At 39.4% G+C, this 23,485-nt stretch overlaps 1 long non-coding RNA gene across 1 annotated transcript in view; it reads left to right on the forward strand.

The window, feature by feature from the left end:
• The window catches only part of LOC105465698 (uncharacterized), a 47,730-nt gene extending 24,528 nt beyond the window's left edge, over positions 1-23,202 (forward strand). The window contains exons 3-4 of the long non-coding RNA XR_011619370.1: positions 21,907-22,028; positions 23,098-23,202. This is a non-coding gene — a long non-coding RNA (uncharacterized lncRNA). The remainder of the gene's footprint in view (positions 1-21,906; positions 22,029-23,097) is intronic.
• Positions 23,203-23,485: the final 283 nt, after the last annotated feature.

Below are 23,485 nucleotides of genomic sequence, written 5' to 3' on the forward strand. Positions count from 1 at the left end.
CAGCACTTGATAGAGGCAGGCAGTGTCATAAAAAAAAAAAAGTCTGCAATATAAAAAATCTTCTCTCCTATTTATTGCCTCCACATGGCAATGTCCCTTCCATCTCTCTTTACAAGAGAAGGCAGCCAGGCCGGCACCTCTGTCTGTTCGTACCATCACTCAACCCCCGGCTTCCCCGCTCACTCCACACAACTACGTCCCAAAGTGCTGCCCTCAAGGCTGGGCCTGATGGGCACATGGAGTCATCTTACTCATCTTCCCTGTGGCATTTGACCAACTTCCTATTCCTTGAAATTCCCTTTTATTGAAACTTACCAAGACTTCCTGAGGTCATCTTTTTCTCATGTCCCCTCCCATCCTGGGATGCTCCTTCTTGTTCTCTTTTGTTATAACTACTTTCAAAACTGGGAACTTGAAGTGTACTTTGTGAAAATTAACTCACATGGTTTTGATGAACTGAATCAGCATCAAACCCAGGGCGGGGATGGGAAATAGAGAGGAAGACCCACTGCGGGCCTTCTGTTTGCCCACTGATTCAGTGAGAAGCCAGGATGCCAGGTCCAGCGCAGCAATGAGTTTGATTGTGTCTCCTCCAGACATTCACTGTCAACTCTCAATGCAGAAACAGCTCGTGAACTATATTTAGGAAGGACAGAGCCTGATGAGTGTGGAAAGACTGTCGGTTTGGGCACAGGGCTGGATTTAAAGGGCCAGACCTGTGGAACACCACCTATTTTGTTGGCTGTTAATTTTAAGTGTATGTTTGTTCTAACAACAGGACCCTAGCTTCTGCTGGCCCTTAAGGGTTACAACTTTTTCCTCCTGGTGACAGATTGTTCGGCTACATCCCAGAAGATATAAAACTCCTTCTAGTCATCCCAGAATTAGGTCCATAGATTTCCAGTTATAGAAGAGAGCCATTCTGGGTAACACAGCAGATGTAAATTATGTGCCTGAATTGATTTTGCATTAATTTCTCGTAGGCTATTTTCATGCTGCTTAAATACCACTTTTTAAAGCCACTATGGTATTGTATTTTAAAAGCTGATTTGTTTCCACCACAGAAAGGGCTTCAGGAGGCAAGAGCTGTTTTTCAAACCCTTTCCCTTGTGCAAAATTACTTTCGCCAGTGAGGAATTTTCAGTAATGAGCTGTCTGTTTGCACAACTCTTCAATGCCTGTTTGCATGCTGCTTCTGTATGCTTCCTTTTGCAAGACACATCATGAGACACAAACTTCAAATTTCCTACTCCCTTGAAGGACCAGCCCTGCCACTCATTAGCTTAATATGGAAGCTCAGGGGCTCAGATAATAACACTTTATGTTCTTGCTGTACAGCAGGGCCAGTATGCTTTGTGCTGTGGACTCCTGGCTCTTCTACTTGATCCAAATGCTTTTAGAAACCATCAGATAAAGGGCAAAAAGACAGTCTATAAATCTATGGGGTTTTTGGTAGAGAAATAGGGCTAACCTCACATTGAATTCCTGAACATGATACCAAAGCTCTTACTACAACATTTTATGCATGAACTTTCATATATATAAAACTGCACATCACACTGCAAAGTAATAGCACATCAGCTGTTCCTACCACCAACAGATGGCAGGGGCAGGCAGGGGAACTTCTGCTGAATTTCTTCACTGATGTGGCCATTGTTTGCTATGTTTGGGTGTTTGTTTGTTTTTCGAGACAGAGTCTCACTCTGTCACCCAAGCTGGAGTGCAGTGGCACGATCTCAGCTCACTCCAACCTTTACCTCCCGGGTTCAAGAAATTTTTCTACCTTAGCCTCTTGAGTAGCTGGGACTACAGGTGTGTGCCATCACACCTGGCTAATTTTTTGTATTTTTAGTAGAGACAGGGTTTTGCCATGTTGCCCAGGCTGGCCTCGAACTCCTGGCCTCAAGTGATCCATCTGCCTTGGCCTCCCAATATTTGGGTTTCTTTTGATTTTACAAATGGCTTGACAAATCAACTCCCTCATTCCCACTTAAGTACTAAGAATAATGAAAATGCAATTAAAAAGATGAGTAAATTTTGATGGAAACTACAGTTTTCATAAAAGTGGAAAGAAATGGATGATGAATGGCTCAACAGGACAAAGAGGAAACCATACAAAATTAAAAATTAAAAAATTATTGGTATAGCTGGAAGACTGGAACTGAAGTTGAATGTCTGTTATCCTGAGGTTAATTCAGGAGAAAGCTCTGGACTAGAAGACAATTGAACTGAAAACTCCCTTTAGGGATGTCACCTATTAAAGAAAAGTAATTTTGTACAAAGCTGCTGCATTACCTTGGGGCTGCTCATTTTTAGATTCTAGCACCACCTAGAGGACAGAATGAGATAATTTCCATTCACCACTGAACCTAAGGAATCAATTAACCATTTTTCAGTTTTCAAAACACTTAAATTTTAATATCCGATTTGATATTCAAGTAATTGTCTTTGAGGTAGGAATTTCTATCTTTAGTGTACTGATAAAAAAAGAATCAATTTCTCAGTTGGCTTACTGTCCAAAGAATTTGATCAGTTTTTAATGTGATCAAAAATTGTTATCCATGGATTGATTATTTTTTAAACAACTTTATTTAGGTACAGTTTATATACTCTAAAATTAACTTTTTAAAAATGTACAGTTCAATAAATGTTGGTGAATTTACTGAGTTGTGCAACCATCCCCATAGTCCAATTTTAGAACATTTTTATCTCCCCCCAACAAGATTCTTTTTTTTTTTTTTTTTTTTTTTTTTTTTGAGACAGAGTCTTGTTCTGTCACCTAGGATGGAGTGAAATGGCATGATCTCGGCTCACTGCAACCTCCACCTCCCAGGTTCAAGCAATTCTCCTGCCTCAGCCTCCTGAGTAGCTGGGATTACAGGCACCTGCCAGCACGCCTGGCTAGTTTTTGTATTTGTTAGTAGAGACAGGGTTTTGCCATGTTGGCCAGGCTGGTCTTGTACTCCTGACTTCAGGTGATCTGCCTGTCTTGGCTTTCCAAAGTGCTGGGATTACACTCGTGAGCCACTGCGCCGGCCAAGATTCTGTTTTTTTACAGTTAATTCCCATTCTCACCCAGCCCCATGAAGTCACCAGACTTTTTTCTGTCTCCATAGATTTGCTTTTTCTTGCAATTTCATATAAATGGAATAATAAAATGTGTGGGGTTTTTTTGCATCTGGCTTCTTCACTTAGCGTAATATTTTTGAGGTTTATCCGTGTTGTAGCATTTATCAGTGTTTCATTCCTTTTGATTGCTGAGTAGTGTTCCCTTGTATTGATATACCAGTTCTATTTGTCCATTCACTAGTTGATGGACAGTTAGGTTGTTTCCAGTTTTTTGCTATTTTGAAAAATGTTGCTACGAATATTTGCATGGAAGTTGTTTTTCTAAGCAAGAAACTTTAATTAGTAAACAGGGCAGTGAATAAAACATGTGGAAGAAGAGTGATTATATGAATTATGTGTATTGAGGAGAAAAAAGTAGAATAAACAATCGGGAGATGCCTAAGTGAAAGGCATCTGGGTCCTGGGTCCTGGGCCCTGGATTCAATGTTTACCCAGGAATCAAGGAGTTCTTGGAATCATACTCTTACAGAAACACAGAAGAAGCATGGGGAAAATTATTCAGGATTTGCTCTGATGGTTTAGCAGCATTTGATGACAGTTTTTCAGGAGTTTCTTAATGTTGGATCAATACAATATGTAGCCGATGCAGACTTTGATAACCCATCTGAGGTTGGAGATTGGAGTACCATTATGATCTCTCCTTATCATGAAGATAGAGGTGAAGGGCACATTTCAAAGTGAAAAATAAACTATGTGCTCAGATGCATCTGAGTCCAAATCCAGGCTCTGCTAATATCTATAAGGACTGTAAGGTCAAATTTCTCATCAGTGTCCATGGAGGCCATGGTACCTATCTAACAAGGCTGTTGTGAGGATTCGCTAAGATGCCTTATGGAAAGCACTTAGCATACGGCCTGGCACACAGTGAGTTCTGATGTTATTTCTGTAAGACTGGATTGTGCTTGAGAAGCCCAGAAACAGTGACATTGACTTCTGTTATTCCTGAGAACCTTTTACATCATTTCATTGGATGTTTCTGGCCTGAGATTCTGGCAAACAAAGGTATACGTTTTCTTTAGAGAGGATAAAAATGTTTGTGTAAGTGGAACCTCATTAAAAAATATTGCTTATCACCCAGAATGTCATAGGCTGGTAGGAAGATTTAGTGCAAATCTCAAGGGAGTGGTTAGGACTTAGGGGGATCCACACTGGACCAATTAGTATGACAGGTTACTAACTTGTTTTGCATATAAAAATGTTGTCTAGGACTCTACAGAATTCTCCCTATTAATGGTTGACAGTCAGAGGTCCTTGGGTTTAATCAAAATTTAATACCTTGTGAGAGGAAATATGAAGAATACAAATTATCAGTAATAGACAATATGTCAAATGCAGTAATTGCCAATTTTAAAAAGTCTCCTAGTCAGCTTATCTACCTTTATTTGTAGTTAGGAACACATGGCCAGAGCTGTATTAAGCCTCTGAGAAAACAAAGGAATGAGATACATATTCTGTTGCTAGAAAATATATCAGAGATTGAACAAAGCCATAATATCTGAAATAATAAAATAGCATGTTTAAAAATATTTAAATCAGGGAATTTCTCCCCCCCAAAAATTGAAGGCTCGAACTTAATCTGGTGCAGGGCAGATGAATCTTCCATGAACTGCCTTTATATTCACCCAAGCAGTAAATTAAGAAGGCTGAAGTCAGAATGAGTTCCAGAAATCTTTCTGTTGAGGAAAACCAGAATTTGAGGAAGGAGCAGCTATTAGATGTGCTTGTTTGTCACCAGAAGAATACAAACAAAGAAATATAGATGGGTTCAGAGTGCTACAGGTATCTTAGAGCAAACCAGATACTATTGACTTGGTGCTATATACTGTAAGGGAATAGCAAGCATGTTAGACGTTTTGGTATACTGACTTATTGGCTCCAATTTTATAGCCTTGTAGGCACAGCCATTACCATGCAGCTTTGGAATTCCTACACTAGAGGCATTGATGTTGGGTTTGAATATTTTGCTTCCTGTGGCCAATAGGATGCGAGCAGAGTGACCATGTACCAGTTCCAGGCTTAGTTCTTAAGAGGCGTTTGTGTTTGCAGTGCTGTCTTTGTTTCTGCTGTTGTTATGATAAGAAAATACTCTGGTCAGCCTGGTGGTCCGAGGAGGAGGAAGAGAGATGCCATATGAAACAGTTCTGGAATCACATTCAGCCTAAATCAGCTGACCTCTAGCCAACCCACAAATACACAAGCAAGAATAAGGGATTGCTGTTGAAAGCAGATTTTGAAATTGTCAAGCGGCATTACTCTGACAATAGGCGGCTGACATAGATGGCTGTTTTATAGGGGTACTTGAAAAAAAAGGCTGGGAAAACCTTAGTCTAAGGACTGTTAGATCTTCACGGTCGCATTTGTTCTGAACCATTAATAGAAAGTTAAATTTTCTACAGAAACTGGAGCATCTACTATATCTAAAATTGATAGCTGGATTATTTGGGAGCACTGACACAACAGGTTTTCCACTGATGTATATAGGGTTACATCAGAAACCTATGGGAAAGAAACGTGCTCAGATTTTTGTTTTAGTTAATTATTTCTACCTCATGCCACCCACTCTGAAAAAGCTCTTCCTCTTTTTATATCCATCCTCCTCAAATGTCAGAAGACTGGGAGTGAGACTACTTGTCAGGTTTTTGTTTTCTTATTTGAAGTCCTCTCTTTATAAATCTAGCTGGGAATCTCCACACTGTTTTCCATAGTGGTTGTACTAGTTTACATTCCCACCAACAGTGTAAAAGTATTCCCTTTTCACCACATCCATGCCAACATCTATTTTTTTTTAAATTTTTTGATTATAGCCATTCTTGCAGAAATAAAGTGGTCTTGCATTGTGGTTTTGATTTGCATCTTCCTGATCATTAGTGATTCTGAGCATTTTTTCATGTTTGTTCACCATTTGTATATCTTCTTTTGAGAATTGTCTCTTCATGTTCTTAGCCTACTTTTCGATAGGATTGTTTGGTTTTTTTCTTGCTGATTTGTTGGAGTTCCTTGTAGATTCTGGATATTAGTCGTTTGTCAGATGCATAGTCTGTGAAGATTTTCTCCCACTCTGTGGGTTGTCTGTTTACTCTGATGATTATTTCTTTTGCTGTGCAGAAGCTTTTTAGTTTAATCAAATCCCATCTATTCATCATTGTTTTTGTTGTATTTGCTTTTAGGTTCTTTGTCATGAAGTCTTTGCCTAAGCCAGTGTCTAGGAGGGTTTTTCTGATGTTATCTTCTAGAATTTTTATGGTTTCAGGTCTTAGACTTAAGTCTTTGATCCATCTTGAGTTGACTTTTGTATAAGGTGAGAGATGAAGATCCAGTTTCATTCTGCTACATGTGGTTTGCCAATTATCCCAGCACCATTTGTTGTGTGTCCTTTCCCCACTTTACGTCTTTGTTTGCTTTGTCGAATATCAGTTGGCTGTAAGTATTTGGCTTTATTTCTGGGTTCTCTATTCTTTTCCATTGTTCTATATGCCTATTTTTATATCAGTACCATGCTGTTTTGGTGACTGTAGCCTTTTTGTTTTCGTTTTTGTTCTTGAGACTGGGTCTCACTCTGTCACCTAGGATGGAGTGAAGTGGTGCAATGTTAGCTCACTACAACCTCCACCGCCCAGGTTCAAGTGATTCTCATGCCTCATCCACCTGAGTAGCTGGGGTTAAAGGCATATGCCACTATGCCTGGCTAATTTTTGTGGTTTTTTAGTAGAGACAAGGTTTCACCATGTTGGCGAGGCTGGTGTTGAACTCCTGGTCTCAAGTGATCCACCCACCTCAGCCTCCCAAAGTGCTGGGATTATAGGCATGTGCCACTGTGCCTGGCTGACTATAGCCTTATAGTATAGCTTGAAGTTGGGTAATGTGATACTTCCATATTTGTTCTTTTTGTTTAGTCTACCTTTGGCTATTGAGGGCTCTTTTTTGGCTCCATATGAATTTTAGGATTCTTTTTTCTAGATCTTTGAAGAATGATGGTGGTATTTTGATGGGAATTGCATTGAATTTGTAAATTGCTTTTGGCAGTATGGTCATTTTCAAAATATTGATTCCACCCAACCATGAGCATGAGATGTGTTTCCATTTGTTTGTGTCATCTATGATTTCTTTCGGCAGTGTTTTGTACTTTTCCTTGTAGAGGTCGTTCACCTCCTTGGTAGGTATATTCCTAAGTATTCCTTAAAGAACTAAAAGTAGATTTACCATCCCATCCAGCAATCTCACTACTGGGTATCTACCCAGAGGAAAAAAGTCATTATATAAAAAAGATACTTGCACACACATGTTTATAGCAGCACAATTCACAATTGCAAAAATATGGAACCAGCCCAAATGGCCATCAATCAACAAGTGGATAAAGAAAATGTGATATGTGTGTGTGTATGAGTAGTGTTCCGCACATGGAATACTACTTGGCCATAAAAAGGAATGAAAAAATGGCATTCACAGCAACCTGGATGGAATTGGAGACCGTTATTCTAAGTGAAGTAACTCAGGACTGGAAAACCCAACCTCATATGTTGTCACTCATAAATGGAAGCTAAGCTATGAGGATACAAAGGCACAAGAATGATACAATGTGCTTTGGAGACTGGAAAGGGTTGGGAGGTGAGGTATAAAATACTATACATTGGGTATAGCGTACACTGCTCAGATGATGGGTGCACCAAAAATCTCAGAAATCACTGCTAAACAACTTATCCATGTAACCAACCACCACCTGTTCACCAAAAACCTATTGAAATGAAAAACAAAAATAAAATGTAAACAATTAACTGGGTTTTTTTTTGCTGCATTAATTTTCATTTATTAGCCTTGTGGAACAAGTCTGGAGTACCCCCTAAGAATTGGCAAGGCCTTCTGGCTTACAGCAAGAGGAAAGATGGTGCAAGAGGTAAATAGACAGCCCAACAATCCCTGGTAGAGTTGATTGGACACAGGAATTGGGACAAAGACTAAAGCCAGGTCTGAGTTGGAACTCTATCATTCCTAGTTGCTCTGTAAGGCCAACACTTCCATTGCTATCTCATATATCTAATTCCATCTTGTAATGTAACTAACAGACCCTATAATTTTGATTCTGAAAGTATTATAAGAACGTTGGAAAGACAGTCAAACATAAAGAAGAAAAATAAAAGCAGAAATAATACTACCACCTAGAGATAAGCTCTGCTAACATTTTGCTATCTGATATGGTTTGGCTCTAATATGGTTTGGCTGTGTGTCCCTACCCAAATCTCATGTTGAATTATAATTCCCAATGTTGGGGTAGGGACCTGCTGGGAGGTGATTAGATTATGGCGGCAGATTACTCCTTTGCTGTTCTCATGCTAGTGAGTGAGTGCTCATGAGATCTGATGGTTTGAAAGTGTGTGGCACTTCCTTCTTCACACTCTGTCTCCTGCTATGCCATGCAAAAAAGGTGCTTGCTTCCCCTTTGCCCTTCCACCATGATTGAAAGTTTCCTGAGGCCTCCCCAACTATGCTTGCTGTACAGCCTATGGAACTGTGAGTTAGTTAAACCCCTTTTCTTCATAAATTACTCAGCCTCAGGTAGTTCTTTATAACAGTATGAGAATGGACTAATATACTATCTATCTTTAATTCTAATCTTTTTTTTCTCCTTGGGAAGTATATATTTCTTAAACAAAGTTGATTTTTAAATAAAAGTTATGATTCCCTAAGGTGTATCTTAAAAGATGTTAAAAGCCATTCTGTGACAAAAAGAATTCAGTGGCCCACTAATTTGAAAAACACTGTATTTTATGTCCCCCTTTCATGGATTAACAATCTCATAATTATATTAAGATTCTGGACATATTTACAGCAAAGAAATTTTATTTTATTATTATTTTTTTCAGTATACAAAATGTAACTTTATTTCTATTATGCATTTTTATCTCTGACCTAATGGCAGACAATTTGATCAACAATTCTACAGCTTTCCTCAGTCCAGTCCAGGAATTTTCGCCATTTTTCAAGATTCTTCCCCTTCTCCTTTCCTTCTCTCTTTCACTCTCAGGGTGGTCTAAGTTCTCCCAGCATATTATCCTGGCTTTGGAGAAGGAGCTTGCAGTCCCCCTGCTGTCCTCTGCCCAGCCAGCCCTTTCCAAGGAGGCTTGATCCGTCTTGCGTTGGGTATTGGCTCTGACCCCTGTTGCATCTGCTATTGAAGAACACACATCCCACCGTGCCCTGTGGTTGATAAGTCCGTGTATTCTAAGTCTTCCTCTGCCAAACTATCCATGATCAGCCAAACATCAAGTAGCTTTCCTACTCTTAGTCAATTCTTAGTCTCCTCTCAAGGAGACTTACGAACCTTGGAAACTTCTGCAAGGCACAGGAGCCTAGGATGTGGAGAAGCTATCTTAGGCTCTGTTTCTGCCTATATCTCCCTTGCTACCGTGTTTTTCCCACTGTGGCTGCCCTGCGTTGACACAGAGAAATCAGCAAGACTTTCTTCTCTCAGCATTCCAGCAAGAAAGATAAAAACACATTTGCTCAGCTGACAGATACTTAAATTCACCCATGAGGCCCTGTCATTTCCTCCACTGCACCCTAAGAGGGGATAGGTAGAAAGCCCTTTTCTCAGGGACCTTCACTAATGACTCACTGTCTTATTTTCCTCTCTAAGTTCTCTCTAAGCCCCTCCCTCAGCCTAGAAACTAACCTAACTTTTCTCTCTGTCTTGGAGCCTTACTGTTTATGGTATAAATTCTAGGCTGTGAATTTGTACCATAACCTCTCTCAGAAAAACTTTTCTCTCTCCAAGTTATTCACCTGCCATCAGGTTACCTGGTGTGGATTCTGGAGATATGAGTTTGAGGCTTCATTTCATACTGGATTCTTAGATGTTTTATCTTCACTAGGAAAATAAGCTTCAGCCTTGGCCAATGATAATGCTGGAAAGTCAGCAGGGTAGACCCCAGTTTCAGTGATATCACTTCTAACTCTGTGATTCTGGAAATATTCACTATCTTCCTTGAGCTTCAGTTTCCTCATTGATAAAACAGGGGATAGTTGTGCCTCAGCCACAGGTTTATTGTGAATAGTTATTAAAAGCAATAGCTTTGCCACATTGATACAGTGCCCAGAACACTGTAAGTACCCAATGCATAGGAATCCCTTACAACTAACATCAGGATCAAATTGCATAACAGTTAATTTTTAAGAATAATAAAACTACATAATACTGACTACCTATTTAGCATAAGAAAAGCTCAAATTGAGTCTTTTAAAATGAAAAAAAAAATGCATTGGAGATGAACTGATGCATGTGGACGAGTAAATGTGTTATAAAAAATAGGTAAAAAAGCGATCTTCTCTTTCTTTCCATTCTCACCTTCACTGAATCCCCCATAAGTGGCAGCCAGGGAAGGGTGTGACTCAGAACTCCCTCCAGGAGAGAACTTACTGCAGGGAATGCGTTTTTGATAGTTTCTAGATGCAGGAAACTCCTCCCAACGGCAGGAGTTACAATAGGTTTGGTCAGTGGGAGTCCATCCTGCAGGGCACATGTGTAGGCTCCATTTCTGTCTCCGAGGCCACTCCGTTCATGTGCCCATTGCGTCAGTTCCAGAGTGACAAAGGGTGGCTAACCCACGTTATCTGTCTACTTGGTTAACCAGGGCCTCTTCCATAGAAGATGCTTTCTACGGGGCATTAACATGGCTACAGAAATCTTCACACTTTGACTGACTCCCATATGTTGGTCCACATGTTTCTCCCCAGACATCCTTGTCTCTGATCTTCCAATCCTTTCTTCCTAGGCTCCTGGAACAAATGGCAAGGCTATTGGCCACTGCCTAGAAATCTGAATATATTCTCACATCAGGTCACTTCTCCTTCCAAGCAAAGTAGATAACCAGATGTGCTGCTCACAGCTCTCCCATGGGGAAGACTCTTCTTCTACACCATCTTTCAAGGCCACTTCTGGATGTGGCTCTAATGCAACTGATGTCCTTTTCGACCTTATTCCCACATACCAAGGTAGCCCATCTATAAACCAAGCATGAGTTTTTTCCTTCTCCTGCTGGTCACATGGGACCCTTTATATGACCATCGACATGAGTGACACTGACGCACCCATGGAGGACCACATGGGGAGATCTGGACTGATCTGCTAATTAACGTTCTTATAGCTCCGGCCCTACTCAGACATAATCCCAGATGGACTGTTCCACCTTTTGAATGCTGCCAGCTTTTCTGACTGTATTCCTCAGGTGCTCTGATAGATCCAGCTTATAATAGGCAAGTCCAGGACATGGTCATTCAGTGTCCCATGCTCAATTGTTGCTTTTCTACAGGAGCCCAGTAACATGCCAGGAGCTGTTTCCCAGAAAGTGTATAAGTCTTTGCTGCAGATGGCACAGCCTTGCTCCAGAATCCCAGGGCCAGTGCTGCGATTCTCCCTCTGGAGTTTTTATTATTATTATTATTATTATACTTTAAGTTCTACGGTACATGTGCATAACGTGCAGGTTTGTTACATATGTATACTTGTGCCATGTTGGTGTGCTGCACCCATCAACTCGTCAGCACCCATCAACTCGTCATTAATATCAGGTATAACTCCCAGTGCAATCCCTCCCCCCTCCCCTCTCCCCATGATAGGCCCCGGTGTGTGATGTTCCCCTTCCTGAGTCCAAGTGATCTCATTGTTCAGTTCCCACCTATGAGTGAGAACATGCGGTGTTTGGTTTTCTGTTCTTGCGATAGTTTGCTGAGAATGATGGTTTCCAGCTGCATCCATGTCCCTACAAAGGACACAAACTCATCCTTTTTTTGGCTGCATAGTATTCCATGGTGTATATGTGCCACATTTTCTTAATCCAGTCTGTCACTGATGGACATTTGGGTTGATTCCAAGTCTTTGCTATTGTGAATAGTGCCACAATAAACATACGTGTGCATGTGTCTTTATAGCAGCATGATTTATAATCCTTTGGGTATATACCCAGTAATGGGATGGCTGGGTCATATGGTACATCTAGTTCTAGATCCTTGAGGAATCGCCATACTGTTTTTCATAATGGTTGAACTAGTTTACAATCCCACCAACAGTGTAAAAGTGTTTCTATTTCTCCACATCCTCTCCAGCACCTGTTGTTTCCTGATTTTTTAATGATTGCCATTCTAACTGGTGTGACATGGTATCTCATTGTGGTTTTGATTTGCATTTCTCTGATGGCCAGTGATGATGAGCATTTTTTCATGTGTCTGTTGGCTGTATGAATGTCTTCTTTTGAGAAATGTCTGTTCATATCCTTTGCCCACTTTTTGATGGGGTTGTTTTTTTCTTGTAAATTTGTTTGAGTTCTTTGTAGGTTCTGGATATTAGCCTTTTGTCAGATGAGTAGATTGCAAAAATTTTCTCCCATTCTGTAGTTTGCCTGTTCACTCTGATAGTAGTTTCTTTTGCTGTGCAGAAGTTCTTTAGTTTAATTAGATCCCATTTGTCAATTTTGGCTTTTGCTGCCATTGATTTTGGTGTTTTAGACATGAAGTCCTTGTCCATGCCTATGTCCTGAATGGTATTCCCTAGGTTTTCTTCTAGAGTTTTTATGGTTTTAGGTCTAACATTTAAGTGTCTAATCCATCTTGAATTAATTTTCATATAAGGAGTAAGGAAAGGATCCAGTTTCAGCTTTCTACTTATGGCTAGCCAATTTTCCCAGCACCATTTATTAAATAGGGAATCCTTTCCCCATTTCTTGTTTTTCTCAGGTTTGTCAAAGATCAGATGGCTGTAGATGCGTGGTATTATTTCTGAGGACTCTGTTCTGTTCCATTGGTCTATATCTCTGTTTTGGTACCAGTACCATGCTGTTTTGGTTACTGTAGCCTTGTAGTATAGTTTGAAGTCAGATAGTGTGATGCCTCCAGCTTTGTTCTTTTGACTTAGGATTGTCTTGGCAATGCGGGCTCCTTTTTGGTTCCATATGAACTTTAAAGCAGTTTTTTCCAATTCTGTGAAGAAACTCATTGGTAGCTTGATGGGGATGGCATTGAATCTATAAATTACCTTGGGCAGTATGGCCATTTTCACGATATTGATTCTTCCTATCCATGAGCATGGTATGTTCTTCCATTTGTTTGTGTCCTCTTTTATTTCACTGAGGAGTGGTTGTAGTTCTCCTTGAAGAGGTCGTTTACATCCCTTGTAAGTTGGATTCCTAGGTATTTTATTCTCTTTGAAGCAATTGTGAATGGGAGTTCATTCATGATTTGGCTCTCTGTTTGTCTGTTACTGGTGTATAAGAATACTTGTGACTTTTGCACATTTATTTTGTATCCTGAGACTTTGCTGAAGTTTCTTATCAGCTTAAGGAGATTTTGGGCTGAGATGATGGGGTTTTCTAAATATACAATCATGTCATCTGCAAACAGGGACAATTTGACTTCTTCTTTTCCTAACTGAAGACCCTTTATTTCTTTCTCTTGCCTGATTGCCCTAGCCAGAACTTCCAACACTATGTTGAATAGGAGTGGTGAGAGAGGGCATCCCTGTCTTGTGCCAGTTTTCAAAGGGAATTTTTCCAGTTTTCGCCCATTCAGTATGATATTGGCTGTGGGTTTGTCATAAATAGCTCTTATTATTTTGAGATATGTTCCATCAATACCGAATTTATTGAACGTTTTTAGCATGAAGGGCTGTTGAATTTTGTCAAAGGCCTTTTCTGCATCTATTGAGATAATCATGTGGTTTTTGTCTTTGGTTCTGTTTATATGTTGGATTATGTTTACTGATTTGTGTATGTTGAACCAGCCTTGCATCCTAGGGATGAAGCCCACTTGATCATGGTGGATAAGCTTTATGATGTGCTGCTGGATTTGGTTTGCCAGTATTTTATTGAGGATTTTTGCATCAATGTTCATCAGGGATATTGGTCTAAAATTCTCTTTTTTTGTTGTGTCTCTGCCAGGCTTTGGTATCAGGATGATGTTGGCCTCATAAAATGAGTTAGGGAGGATTCCCTCTTTTTCTATTGATTGGAATAGTTTCAGAAGGAATGGTACCAGCTCCTCCTTGTACCTCTGGTAGAATTCAGCTGTTAATCCATCTGGTCCTGGACTTTATTTGGTTGGTAGGCTATTAATTATTGCCTCAATTTCAGAGCCTGCTATTGGTCTATTCAGGGATTCAGCTTCTTCCTGGTTTAGTCTTGGGAGAGTGTAAGTGTCCAGGAAATTATCCATTTCTTCTAGATTTTCTAGTTTATTTTCATAGAAGTGTTTATAGTATCCTCTGATGGTAGTTTGTATTTCTGTGGGGTCGGTGGTGATATCCCCTTTATCATTTTTTATGCATCTATTTGATTCTTCTCTCTTTTCTTCTTTGTTAGTCTTGCTAGCAGTCTATCAATTTTGTTGATCTTTTCAAAAAACCAACTCCTGGATTCATTGATTTTTTGTGTCTCTATCTCCTTCAGTTCTGCTCTGATCTTAGTTATTCTTGCCTTCTGCTAGCTTTTGAATATGTTTGCTCTTGCTTCTCTAGTTCTTTTAATTGTGATGTTAGAGTGTCAATTTTAGATCTTTCCAGCTTTCTCTTGTGGGCATTTAGTGCTATAAATTTCCCTCTACACACTGCTTTAAATGTGTCCCAGAGATTCTGGTATGTTGTATCTTTGTTCTCATTGGTTTCAAAGAACATCTTTATTTCTGCCTTCATTTCGTTATGTACCCAGTAGTCATTCAGGAGCAGGTTGTTCAGTTTCCATGTAGTTGAGCGGTTTTGATTGAGTTTCTTAGTCCTGAGTTCTAGTTTGATTGCACTGTGGTCTGAGAGATAGTTTGTCATAATTTCTGTTCTTGTACATTTGCTGAGGAGTGCTTTACTTCCAATTACGTGGTCAATTTTGGAATAAGTGTGATGTGGTGCTGAGAAGAATGTATATTCTGTTGATTTGGGGTGGAGAGTTCTGTAGATGTCTATTAGGTCTGCTTGCTGCAGAGATGAGTTCAATTCCTGGATATCCTTGTTAACTTTCTGTCTCGTTGATCTGTCTAATGTTGACAGTGGGGTGTTGAAGTCTCCCATTATTATTGTATGGGAGTCTAAGTCTCTTTGTAAGTCTCTAAGGACTTGCTTTATGAATCTGGGTGCTCCTGTATTGGGTGCGTATATATTTAGGATAGTTAGCTCTTCCTGTTGAATTGATCCCTTTACCATTATGTAATGGCCTTCTTTGTCTCTTTTGATCTTTGATGGTTTAAAGTCTGTTTTATCAGAGACTAGTATTGCAACCCCTGCTTTTTTTTGTTCTCCATTTGCTTGGTAGATCTTCCTCCATCCCTTTATTTTGAGCCTATGTATGTCTCTGCATGTGAGATGAGTCTCCTGAATACAGCAGACTGATGGGTCTTGACTGTTTATCCATTTGCCAGTCTGTGTCTTTTAATTGGAGCATTTAGTCCATTTACATTTAAGGTTAATATTGTTATGTGTGAACTTGATCCTGCCTTTATGATAGTAACTGGTTATTTTGCTCATTAGTTGATGCAGTTTCTTCCTAGCCTCGATGGTCTTTACATTTTGGCATGTTTTTGCAATGGCTGGTACCAGTTGTTCCTTTCCGTGTTTAGTGCTTCCTTCAGGGTCTCTTGTAAGGCAGGCCTGGTGGTGACAAAATCTCTAAGCATTTGCTTATCTGTAAAGAATTTTATTTTTCCTTCACTTATGAAACTGAGTTTGGCTGGATATGAAATTCTGGGTTTAAAATTCTTTTCTTTAAGAATGTTGAACATTGTCCCCTACTCTCTTCTGGCTTGTAGAGTTTCTGCCGAGAGATCTGCTGTTAGTCTCATGGGCTTCCCTTTGTGGGTAACCCGACCTTTCTCTCTGGCTGCCCTTAAGATTTTTTCCTTCATTTCGACTTTGGTGAATCTGGCAATTATGTGTCCTGGAGCTGCTCTTCTCAAGGAGTATCTTTGTGGCATTCTCTGTATTTCCTGAATTTGAATGTTGGCCTGCCCTACTAGGTTGGAGAAGTTCTCCTGGATTATATCCTGAATAGTGTTTTCCAACTTGGTTCCATTTTCCCCCTCACTTTCAGGCACCCCAATCAGATGTAGATTTGGTCTTTTTACATAATCCCATACTTCTTGCAGGCTTTGTTCATTTCTTTTTCTTCTTTTTTTCTTTAGATTTCTCTTCTCACTTCATTTCATTCATTTGATCCTCAATTGCTGATACTCTTTCTTCCAGTTGATCAAGTTGGTTACTGAAGCTTGTGCATTTGTCACGTATTTCTCGTGTCATGGTTTTCATCTCTGTCCGTTTGTTTATGGCCTTCTCTGCATTAATTATTCTAGTTATCAATTCTTCTGCTCTTTTTTCAAGATTTTTAGTTTCTTTGCTCTGGGTACGTAATCCTTCTTTAGCTCTGAGAAGTTTGATGGACTGAAGCCTTCTTCTCTCATCTCGTCAAAGTCATTCTCCGTCCAGCTTTGATCCGTTGCTGGCAACGAGCTGTGTTCCTTTGCAGGGGGAGATGCGCTCTTATTTTTTGAATTTCCAGCTTTTCTGCCCTGCTTTTTCCCCATCTTTGTGGTTTTATCTGCCTCTGGTCTTTGATGATGGTGACGTACTGATGGGGTTTTGGTGTGGGTATCCTTCCTGTTTGTTAGTTTTCCTTCTAACAGTCAGGACCCTCAGCTTTAGGTCTGTTGGAGATTGCTTCTGGTCCACTCCAGACCCTGTTTGCCTGGGTATCAGCAGCAGAGGCTGCAGAAGATAGAATATTGCTGAACAGCGAGTGTACCTGTCTGATTCTTGCTTTGGAAGCTTCCTCTCAGGGGTGTACTCCACCCTGTGAGGTGCGGGGTGTTGGTCTGCCCCTAGTGGGGGATGTCTCCCAGTTAGGCTACTCAGGGGTCAGGGACCTACTTGAGTAGGCAGTCTGTCTGTTCTCAGATCTCAACCTCCGTGTTGGGAGATCTACTGCTCTCTTCAAAGCTGTCAGACAGAGTCATTTGTGTCTGCAGAGGTTTCTGCTGCTTTTGTTGTTGTTGTTGTTGTTGTTGTTTAGCTGTGCCCTGTCCCCAGAGATGGAGTCTACAGAGACAGGCAGGCCTCCTTGAGCTGCTGTGAGCTCCACCCAGTTCGAGCTTCCCAGTGGCTTTGTTTACCTACTTAAGCCTCAGCAATGGCGGGTGCCCCTCCCCTAGCCTCGCTGCTGCCTTGCCGTGAGATCGCAGACTACTGTGCTAGCAATGAGGGAGGCTCTGTGGGTGTGGAACCCTCCCAGCCAGGAGTGGGATATAATTCCTGGTGTGCCTGTTTGCTAAGACCCTTGGTAAACACAGTATTGGGGTGGGAGTTACCCGATTTTCCAGGTGTTGTGTGTCTCAGTTCCTGGCTAGGAAAAGGGATTCCCTTCCCCCTTGCGCTTCCCTGGTGAGGCCATGCCTCGCCCTGCTTCAGCTCTCGCTGGTCGGGCTGCAGCAGCTGACCAGCACCGATTGTCCAGCACTCCCTAGTGAGATGAACCAGTACCTCAGTTGAAAATGCTGAAATCACCTGTCTTCTGTGTCACTCGGGCTGGGAGCTGGAGACTGGAGCTGTTCCTGTTCGGCCATCTTGTTCCACCCCCTCAGCAAAGAAATTTTAAATCCCAAATTTTATTACCTACAAAACACTAATTTTTTTTTTTTATAGAAACCTACTAAAATCTTGTGGGCCTCCATAGACTACCAACTTGGAAACACTGGTTTAAGATGCTTATCTCTTTTAATTTATTTTGCCTGCTAGTTGGTGAATCCTTTTCATTGATAGACTCAGATCTTTCTTTGGATTGGGAAAGTTTTCTTCTGTTATTTCTTTGGCTGTGGCTTCTGCTCTTTTTTGTAGAATTGATATAATTATATTGGATATCCTGAAATTTTTGCATATCTCAGCTTCATTTTCATTGTCATCTAATAATTTTTCTCTTTCAAGATTTTCAAGATTATTTTCTACTTGATTAATTTATTTACCTGCAATCTTTAATATGTGGAAATACAGTTACACATATTTTCAAGAAATGTCTATTTTCAAAAAGGCAGATAGTGGCTTATTTAAGATGCAAATCCATTTTCACTTACTTTCTGTCAGAGTTTTTATTTAGAAATTAAGGTCTAAATATTGTTTACTTTTTTAATAGTTTAAAACTTGCATTTAAAGTTTGATATTTTCTTTGGAACTCCCCCTCACTGAATTAGAGTAAGAAGTAAAAGCCTAGTAGCAGGGAAGAAAATGAACTCTCCTAGACATTGGGGTCTGTGTGAAGATGCCACACCAGAATGGGAATAAATGTGGCTACAACAGGAGCCTGCAAAATTTCTGGATTCTAATGGAAAAGAAGAAACTGCCTTTTGCCTGGAATTTCCTGATGTGGCCCCAAATAGCTATCCCTCTCATGCCCTTAGACATGCCTTTCCGTACATGTAAGTTAAATATATGTATAAGAAAATTGCAGTGTCAAGTTGACATAGGCATAATTATGTGTAAGCATGTATACAATACACAGAGATCTTATACCACACACAATGTTCCTTCTCTAAAGGTATAGTGAGAATCTTTAGTCAGTGTGACTTACAGAAGCATTCCTGCAGAGGGTTCATTTTATTCCCTGCTAGAGAACATAGCTTTGCTCTACTGATTCATTTCTGAGAGTCTTGTGGTGTCCTTGACCCAGGCTGATCTGCCTGGGATGTGGCTTCTTTTTATCAAGGCCTTTATTATTCATAGATTTTATATCCCTGGACACTTCAAGTTTACTTGAAGTACTGTTTTTAAAATTTGATTTCTAAGGTAGCTTTGTTTTCTCCAATCTACCCTGCAAAAGTTCATGCTGTTATGCCACTCGTTACTCCAAAAGTGCATTTTCTCTCCTATGAGTGCTCTTTGCATATCTTTTTTCTTTGCCCTGTCATGACTCCATTTTATCTGGCTCTGTTGTTTTCCACGGTTGGTCTAATTATGACAAGGCTCCAATCAGGATTTTGACATAAGGGGTTATTTCTTAATATACACTAGGCTGAAAAAAATGATTTCTCAAAAATGAAACAATCCCAGCCAGAACTCAAGGGCTAACTGTCATCACTTCATACCAGTGTCACTTAGGCTTCATGGGCATTCAAAGTTTCTGGCCATACGAGAATGAAGGCAATTTTGATGAAAGTAACAGATATAGCTCGGGGTTTACTACTGTCTTGAACCTCAACATCAAAATATTCTTTTCTGAGAATTTAGATTAATGGCATTTATTTTCAAAATGTTTGCTTTATTCTTCAAAGAAACACGATATTTCAGAGTAAAGTTTAAAGTGAAACACTTTTTAGGAACAGAATAGCTCACTGGTGCTTAACTGTTATAACCTCCTATAAGCTAAATATTTGCCTTTGTATAGTTCTAATTATCTTTGTTTCTCTTCCAGTCCCTGGTTACCCAGATGCCCTTCATAGCTTTGGGCTCAGGTGCTTCATTCTACTCTTTGATCAGTTTTAAGATAGGGTTACTAGATAAAATACAGAATGCCCAATTCAATTTGAATTTTACAGAGACAATGAATAATTTTTTTTAGTGTAAGTACATCTTATACGTTAGAATAAGTATGCATGAGGAATACTTTTTACTAAAAAAAATCCATTATTAAATTTGACAAAAGAAGCACAATGAAAACTACACAACATTGCTGAAAGAAACTTAAGATCTAAACAAATAGAAAGACATCCCTTGCTCATAGATGAGAAGATTAAATATTGTTAAGACAGCTATACTCTCCAAACTGATCTATAGATTCAGTGCAATCTATATTAGAACACCAGATGATTCTTTGCAGAAATTGACAAGCTGATCCAAAAATTCATGTGGAAACTCAAAGAACTCAGAATAGCCTAAACTTTTTTGTTCTTGGAAAAAAAGAACAAATTGGAGGACTCACTTCCCACTTTCTAAACTGAATACAAAGCAACAGTAATCAAGGCAATATGGTATTGGCATGAGGATAGACATAGATTAATGGAAAATAATTAAAAGTTCAGAAGTAAACTCATGTATCTATGGCAGTTGATTTCCAACAAGACTGCAAAAACAATTCAGTGGGAGAAAGTCTAGTATTTTCAACAAATGGTGCTGAGACAACAGGATCGCCATATGCTGAAGAATAAAGTTGGACTCTTAACTCACACTATATAGAAAAATTAACTCAAAATGGATCAAAAACTTAAGTGTAGGAGCCAAAATTATAAAACTCTTAGAAAGAATATTGAGAGAAACTTTTGTGACCTTTGATTTGGCAGTGGATTCTCAGACATGACACCAAAAGCACAGTGAACAACAACAAAAAGATAAATTGAACTTCATTAAAACTAAAAGTTTTGTCCTACAAAGGACACTATGAAGAAAGTGAAAAGGTAACCCACAGAATAAGGGAAAATATTTGCAAATTATGTGTCTGACAAGGGACATGTACCTAGAATAAAGGACTCTTGAAACTAAAAAATAAAAAGACAAACGAATCAAAAAATTACCAAATATCTGAAAAGACATTTCTCCAAAGAAGATAAACAAATGACCGATAAACATATTAAAAGATGCTCAAGATCATTAGTCATCAGGAAAATGCAAATGAAAACCCCAATAAAATACTACCTCACACACACTGGGAAGTCTATAATAAAAAAGTCAGATAGTAAATGTTGGTGAGGATAGAGAAGCCTCATACATGCTTATGGGAATGTAGAAAGGTCCTCAAAAAATTAAAGGTAGAGTTTACAAATGATCTAGCAATTTCACATCAGCGTATACCCAAGAGCGATGAAAACATATGTCTATGCAAAGACTTGTACAGAAATGATCATAGTGGTATTATTTGTAATAGCTAATGTGTGTAAACAGCTCAAATGTCCATCAACTGATGAATGGGTGAACATTCCCATGCAATGCAACATTACTCAGCTATAAAATTGAATGAAGTACTGATACATGCCACAACATTGATGAATCTTGAAACATTATGCTAGTCATAAAATATCACATATTATATGATTCCATTTATATGAAATGTCCAGAAAAGACAAATCTATAAACGATAGAAAAAAGATTAGTGGTTATCTAGGATTGGGTAGGGAGTGGAGATGGATGTTTGGGGGTTGATAGCTAATGAATATGGGTTTTCTGTCTGAGGAGATTAAAGTGTTCTAAAATTTACCATGATGATGGCTGCACCCATCTATGAGTATACTAAATATCATTCAATTGTACACTATAAATAGATATTTTATGGTATGGTATATGAATTATATATAAATAAAGCTGTTACAAAATAATGTACCCATTGTTATTTGAAATTCAAATTTAACTGGGGGTCCTGTATTTTTATGTGTTAAATCTGGCAATTTTATTTTAAGAGAAAAGTGCTAATCACCCTTAGCAAGTGCAATTCCCTGTTTCTCAGTACTGCCACTCTTCTGTCCTCTTTAGCCCAGAGGAACTACTCTGCACCCCTCCAATCATGTTTGTCTTGCTGTCAGAACAACCTGCTCTTCCTATCCTTGGTGGCTACATCAGCCTTGCTGCAGGATGGAAGTCTAACTTGTATTCTGCTATTGCGAGAATTAAATTCCCTTTAATGCCCTGACATTTTAAAATTTTCAAAATGAATAGAAAAGGTTTTGAGCAACCTCATATAGTGGTTTCTTCCCAGCTTGAGTAATCTTATTCCTTTAATTGAGGTTAGCTATGAAATTAGAGGCATTTTGAGGATTTTGACTTTTTCCCCTTTTCCTTTTCAGCCCATGGCTCTCAAACATAGTTGCATGTTAACATCACATGAAGAGATTTTAAAAATCCAGATGCCCAAGCCACATCCCAAGCCGATTAACTTATAAGCTCTGAAGGTGGAGCCCTGGTATCAGTAAGTTTTAAAGCTTTCTGTGTGATCTTTATTGTATTTATCCAGATGCACTAGTCATACAAGTCACCCAGAAACTTGTAAAACTGCAGATTCTGATTCAGTGAAGCCAAAGACCCTGCATTTCTAGTACGTTGCAAGTAGAAAGCAAAGCTGTTGGTCCATATACTATTCTTTGAGTATCAAAGCTTTATAGCATTAGAGAAGGATGAATGAAATAGGATTGCAGATGTGGCATAAGTTATAGAGGCTCACTCTTAGTAACTCTACTGTATCCACTTGAGACCTGCTACTTTAAAAGTCTAAGGTTATAAATTTAGCAACAGCAACAACCCCCTTTTATTGAGTGATTAGTACATGCTTTGTGCTCTACATACATTACTTCATTTAAGGCTCAAAACATCCCTACGGAGTAGTCCTGTTGATGTTCCACCCTGTATTTTCTTGGTCGACTTCTGAGTTCACCTCAGACCACAGTGAAGAGCTTCCATACAAGTTGCCTACCTTCAGCACCCGAGTCCCTCAGCTCCTTTGCCTGAGGACTTTCTCCAAAGCCACACGATTGGGCTCAGTCCCGTGCAGGGAAGAATGGAATGCCAAGCACTAGACTGTCATGATTTGTTTCTAGTGTACAGTTTGAACGAAAGAATGTTATAGCAGTTTTATCAATAATAGTCCCAAGCTGGAAACAATCCAGATGTCCATCAGCAGGAGAGTGGATAATTCAATTATAGTTTATTCATACCATGAAATCCCACATAGCAATAAGCAAATGAATTACTGCTGCATGCACAACGTGGATGATTCTCACAGTCATATGTCAAGCAAAAAACCCCAACAATTTATGAAGGTCAAGAGCAGACAAAACTAATCAATGATGATAGAAGTCAGAATAGTAGTTATTTGAGGAGAGCAGCATTAAGGGGAAAAGCGCATCCATTAGGGTAGTGGAAATGTTCCATATCTTGACCTGGGTAATGGTTTTGTGGGTGTAAATACTCATCAAGCAGCACTCTTTAAAAATTGTGTACTTGATGCACCCTCACTGTATGCTTGTTACTCCTCGTCACAGCTGCTATGGCGGATATGCCATCTTTACTGATCAGTTCAGCACATCCCCTGGCACTTGGTATGCAGCTACTGATTTAGCGAATACATTCTTTTCAATTCCCAACAGAAAAGAGGATGAAAACTGTTTTTATTTACACAGGAAGAACAGCAGAACATATTTGATTTCTTGTCCCAGGACTAAGTTAACTTTCCTGCCTTCTTTGATAAAACATATTCCAAAGGGATACTAATTCTTTTACATTCACAGAACATTGTTTAGTACTCCGTGATATTGATCACATGAAATTAACTAGACTTGGTGAGCAGAAAACGACAAGTTCTCTGGATGCCCTGGTAAGACACACATGTGTCAGAAGGTGTGAGAAAACCTCTTCCAAGATCCAGAGGTT

The sequence above is a fragment of the Macaca nemestrina genome, chromosome 2 (assembly GCF_043159975.1).
Source record: "Macaca nemestrina isolate mMacNem1 chromosome 2, mMacNem.hap1, whole genome shotgun sequence".
Taxonomy (NCBI): domain Eukaryota; kingdom Metazoa; phylum Chordata; class Mammalia; order Primates; family Cercopithecidae; genus Macaca; species Macaca nemestrina.